The 5,983-nt window shown below is 30.6% G+C and overlaps 1 long non-coding RNA gene across 1 annotated transcript; it reads left to right on the forward strand.

The window, feature by feature from the left end:
- The first annotated feature begins 3,303 nt into the window (after positions 1 to 3,303).
- On the forward strand, positions 3,304 to 4,283 carry LOC124887399. Its single transcript, XR_007045084.1, has 2 exons — positions 3,304 to 3,577; positions 4,053 to 4,283. It is a non-coding gene; the product is annotated as an uncharacterized LOC124887399 (long non-coding RNA).
- The last annotated feature ends 1,700 nt before the right edge of the window (positions 4,284 to 5,983 follow it).

Raw genomic sequence — 5,983 nt, forward strand, 5'->3', positions numbered from 1 at the left:
AATTAACTCTACATGAATTTTGCAATAAATCATGAATACACTTTAATTTAAATTATGAAAATCATGAAATCACTCTACATGAACTTTAAAAGAGTTTCTTAGACTCCAAGGGTGAAAGGAACCCTTGGATGAACACTTCACATACCTTAGTTAGTGAATTCTGAAAAATTAACGATGGAATCTTGAGCCTTGAGTTTGAATTTAATTTACCTAGGGTTTTTGCTCTTGAGCAATTTGTGAAAGAATGAATATAACTTGCTAAAAGAGGGCTAAATTCATGTTATGGGGGATGAAGGGCGTGGAAAAAAGACTTAATTACCCTGAGGACGCGGCTTTTAAATGACTGCAAGCTGAACCATCGATACGCAAGCCAACGCGCTGCGTCGTTGGCATCGATGCAATAGCCAATGCATCGTATCGAGTCCGCATCGGTTCACTGAAATTGAATGCTGGGAGTTGGGGAAAATATTTATCAACGCGATAGTCGACACGATGCGTCAAGATCGCGTTGATTCACTGGTTTAGGATTCCAAAGGTGCTTCAAACGAAGTCCAAAAATCTTAAACTTGCCCGAGAACACCTATTGACATTCCTGATCATGAATTAACTTAGATGTCAATATTTAATGGACGTAAAGGTCTCGACATAAGATTTCCAATTTTCAAAGGCTAAAATAACACTAAGTTTGAATATTTAGCTAGAATTTTCTAAGTCTGGGACCCCCTTAACAAGCTTACAGGACTGAATTAAACTAAGAATTTTGCGGGATTTTACAGTGATCCTCACTTTGAGTTAGATATTATTGAAGTTCCCGGAGGTAGTTTTTTGGCTATTCCACCACATTCGTGTCACACCCCCGGTTTTTCACCGCATCCGACCCCGCTAGGGAGTTGGTTTTAGAGAAAATAGGTTTTTCCAATTAAAGTGACGTTTTGAAAAGGGATTACTTTACTTACAGAGTCGCCACTTGGAATTGAGTTTGGGTGTTCCAAGTCACCTTATTGAGTCCCTATTCAAAAGGAAATGACTCTTCAATTTTATTTTTTTCCGTCTGCGAACTAGAAATTTGGATAAGGAATTCTGTTGACCGAGGGGAAGGTGTTAGGCACCCATCGAGTCCCGTGGTTCTAGCACGGTCGCTTTAATGACTTACATCTAGCTTAAATTAATCTTTTGGATACATAATATTTGTCATCCTAAAAGCTACTTACATCCTACTTTGGATTTATTTTAAATTATTTAAAACTGCATTAATGTGTGGCTTACCGATAGTAGTACTTTTCACGCACCTCGGAGGCCTTTATGGATCGTCCCATTTTTTCTAGTCTAAATAAGCACCTAATAGGTTTAAAATCTACCCAACCCAATTCAATTGGCTTCAAACGGTAGACTAATTTTATCATAACGAATGGTCGGTAGCAGGGCTTTCCAACTTCATCATTAATTTTCACTTGTATGTTTAATCTTAATTATTTAGAGGTTAAGAAACTAACTCATTATTTTATAAGTTCACTCCCTCACAGTTATTTTTTCCTCTCTTTTCTTTTCTTTTCTGCTATGGAGTTTTGAATAAATTAACCACCCATCTCAATTAAATTCAAGCTAGTTAATTTATTTAATGAAGCATAATAAAATTGATCTAAGCTTGGTGTATATATAGACTTTTTTTTTTCAACGAAAAAGAATAATCCTACACTTGTAAAGACAAGCCAAAGTGACATATTAGCATTTCAAATATTACTCGTTAACATGCAAAAATCTAATTTAATTTTTCATTATTTCTTTCTTAAAAAAAACATACACAAACATGTTCATTATCATTTTTTTATTTGTTGAACATTCTTGGTATTTAAATTTCTTTTAAATGTCTCTAAAACAAATATATAGTTACATCTTGATAGAAATAAAATTTTATTCGAGTTTAATATTGACCTATCACTTTGATAATGTCCTAAAGTTTTCCTCTCGATAAAAAAAAAATAAAATAACATGAAAATGGATAAAATATTTAAAACAAAAGTAATCACTTCCTAGTTCAATTAAAAATAATAATTCAAACAATGTAAAATCCTTATTCATTATAGTAAGTAAATACCTCCACTATGACCATTAATTAAACATTATAATATAAAAAAATATGAAATTGTTCAAATAACTACGAGCACTAATTAAACACAGCACAACGAAAAATGGAATAAAGAATGGCATGAATATACAACACCGTATTCACCAATGCAACAGATACAAGGGAGAAATATTTTTTTTTTTGTTGTTCTTTTTTTTTTTTTGAGCAATTATTCAAGAAACTAAAGTTTTAATCACTGAAATACTAAATGGAAACTTTATTAAGATAGGAACATTACTTTAACTTAACCATGCGAAAATAAATGGTTATACCAATTAAACAATCAATGAATCTAAACAACTTTCTATTATTGAAATCAAGTTTCGTATAATCATGATATTAAATTACACAAAAATATTGAGGGTTTCTTGTGCCAGTAATTCACAATAAAAAAAACGAAAACGAACCACGAACTCGAAATCCAAAAGAAACCTCAGACTCAAATCCCCTTTTTTCTCGCTTTCTGTTTTCTTTTTTTGTTTCTTTCTTATTTTTGCTTTTTGTTTTTTTTTTCCCTTTTTTTTGTTTTCAATCTCTCTTTTTTTGTTTCTTTGGCCGTGTGTGTATATAGTTTTTAAGTGCATGTGTGCATTATATATAGTGTATGTGTGCATGTGTTTATTAGTTAGTGTGTTTGTGTCGTGTGTGTGGGAAAGTGGGGGAGGTTAATTAGGAGTGGGAATTGTGGGTGGTTTGGGTAGTTTAGGTTTCTTTATTTTTTTATTTTATTTTATTATTATTATTATTAATAAGATAAAAATAATTAAAAACTAATAAAATATAACATAAGCTAATAACTAGTCTTGGGAATATGATTAAGAAAAATTAATATCACACCATTATTTATTAAAATTGAAAGAAGAAACAAATATAATTTAGAAAAAAAAATTCTTTTTTTTTTCTAAAAATAAATAAATAAACAAATAAAAACTAAAAAATGAAACTTATTTAAAATGTGACTCTATTTTTGTAGTCTTTTTTTTTCAGAATTTTTAAAATAAATTTAGTAAAAAATAAGCTAAATTTAGAATATTTAATTTGGACCCTAAAACGAAATTGAACACTAAATGGCAAAATAATTTAGGTTTGGTAAAAAATTAGGTGTTTACAATTCGGATGTCTATATCTTCTTTATTTTCTGTCATTATCCTTTAATTAGTTTTTATAAATTTTGAATTTCTTACTCATGTTGTCTTAGAAGCTTTGCACTTCAAAAATGGGGGACTTAGAGGCGGAAATGCTCTTGATAAAGAGGTTTAAACGTGATTTTCATCCTGCTCTTCCACACTTCTTGTACTTACAAATAAGAGGCACGGTTATTCCTTATGACTTGAAAGTGCAAACTGCAGAACTTGTGTATGATTTTGGAGAATCTTTGTGAAAAATACAACACTACAAAGTTTTTTCTTATGAATGGCCTCAATGGTCGCGTCTCCAGTAGACCATCAACAGGTATTACATATTTGTACTTCTATTGATATCAATTTTTACTCTTTTACTTTGAACTTAAATGTAGATAATTTTTTGTGGAATTCTTTTTAGACTTATTGTAGGAGGGAACGATTCTTTTTTAACAAAAGAAGTTTCTTTGATTTAGAGTCACTAGAAAGTGTTTTTGAAAGTAAATTATTTTTATCTATGTTGGTTGAATTGGCTTAAATAGCTGGCGTTCTATGGTTTGAGCTTATTGTGGAAATCTTTGATAGTAACTGGTTACGAATACTGTTCTTGAATTGATTCCATGTCATTTCTAGTTGCTACGCTGTCTTATATAGTGATTTTATTTTTGATAATTTCTGACCAAGTGTTGGAAAGAACAATGTAGGATCGAGTGTCGACATTGTTTTATTTATGCGTCCAGTTGCCGATGATGGAGTATTTTGTTTCTTTATTACTCACCCTTACTTTCTGCGCATCTGTTGTGCAGGTTTTGAGCCCAATACTAGCGATAGGTGATCCTCACTTTGGATTGGAGATTATCGAAGTTTCAGGAGGTAGTTGTTTAGTTGTTCCATCGTATCTGGACAATTTGTATAAATTTTGAATTCTTGCTCATGTTGTCTTAGAAGCTTTGCACTTATGTGTGTATTTTGGGGTTGTAAACTGTACTCTTCCTAAGTTCTGTATTGATATATGAAACTATGACTTTAAGACTTCACTTTCACTATTTTTTTATTTCTATACCACGTTGCTTACCTATTTCTTGTGTGACTATTTCTTGTATTACCAGGAACTAATGGCAATTGACATTGGATTAGAGTGTGCATTTTTGATATATTGGACATGTAAATATTTCTGATGTTTTTAAGGTACTTATCATCACGGTTCATCAGTTTGCACTTTAGCAACCAAATATGTCAGGACAATACATATATGTATTTGTGTGTGCCTAAGATTCTTGGCTATGCTTTGGTGAATTCAATTGCCGCAATGTTTTTGGTATCCTATTTTGCACATACCTAGAAAAGTTAGGACCTTACATATAAGTTTTTTTGGCTACTGTTTGCTATATTAATTTCGGTTTTGATGGTTGTATTATAATTTTAATGGACAAAAATGTCAAGTAAATATCACGGTATAAACTATGATTTATCACAAAATTAGTTCGATCTAGTTGTTTTAAAAGACTTGATTTAAATGATGAGAATCAAGTTGTATAGTTGAGGGTCGTATCATCAAATAAAAGTATGGATAGAAATTGGAATAAAACAATGAATGACGTAAGTAAATTGTGGATATTAATCCAAGAAGGAAATTAAAGGCTATGAATTAGGCGTCGTTGTATCAAACGGATAAAAAAGGCTGTTCTCTTTTTTGGTTTTCTTTCACTTTAGCTAGGATGTGGTTGGTCCACAAGCCCATTAGTGGAAACTGGATCCACTGTTACATCATCTTTGTTGATCAGCAAGAATAATTTTAATTTCCAATTTTCTTCCAAAAAGATAAGCTGCTATTATGTGACTTTTGATATGACAGTTCAATATATAAAAGTAATTTCTTGCAAAAATATAAAGTAAAATAATATACAATATACTTTTGTAATTCAGAGCTTACCTGCACTGCACTGTACATAACGAAAACTTTAAAATCATATATTTGTCTTGTTATACCAAATAAAACAAGCAAAAGGGTTTATAATCATAGCCCCTCCTATTCTTGGATGGAACTTTGCCCATTGTGACTTGTGAGAAAGGATAATGAAGAAAAAAGTAAACTCTCCTAACCTGATGTAATATTATTTATTTCAAATTGGATTTGGTGCAATTTAAGGCCTTACAAAGGAAATAAAAATATGGAAAGAAATAATATAGGCACACAATTTAGTTGGAGTATTTTAGTTGGAGTATCTAAATGAAAGACAACTTTAAAAAGATGTCATGTATAATAGTATTATGTAAGATTTTGTTCTTACATTTATAGCTAAACAAATGCATGAGACTTTAAGAAGTGACCATATAGAGATCAGTGTTTGTTTTCGGGACAGACGCATCAAAAAAAAATGCTTTGGGATGCAAATAAAAGGCGTAAATCTGTATGGTATACGTTCTAAAATTGGGGGCGTAAATACATAAGTTTCGAACATTAAAGCGTACATTCGAGTGTTAAATTTAATTTTTATTGTTTTAAAAGTATTTTTGTCATAAATATTATTTTTATTATTGTTATAGTAATATTTATACTTTATGCTATCATATTTTTATGTTGCGGTTATTTTTCGTAAAATATATGAATAAAAAAAGTAATTCTCATAGAAAATGATACTACAATAAATAGCTTTTTAGATAATCATGCCTAAAACTGATAGGAAAGATATTGATTGCACTATGTTTTGAGGCGACTTTATTCATGTTTTTGTCA

This window comes from Capsicum annuum, chromosome 9, assembly GCF_002878395.1.
Source record: "Capsicum annuum cultivar UCD-10X-F1 chromosome 9, UCD10Xv1.1, whole genome shotgun sequence".
Classification (NCBI taxonomy): domain Eukaryota; kingdom Viridiplantae; phylum Streptophyta; class Magnoliopsida; order Solanales; family Solanaceae; genus Capsicum; species Capsicum annuum.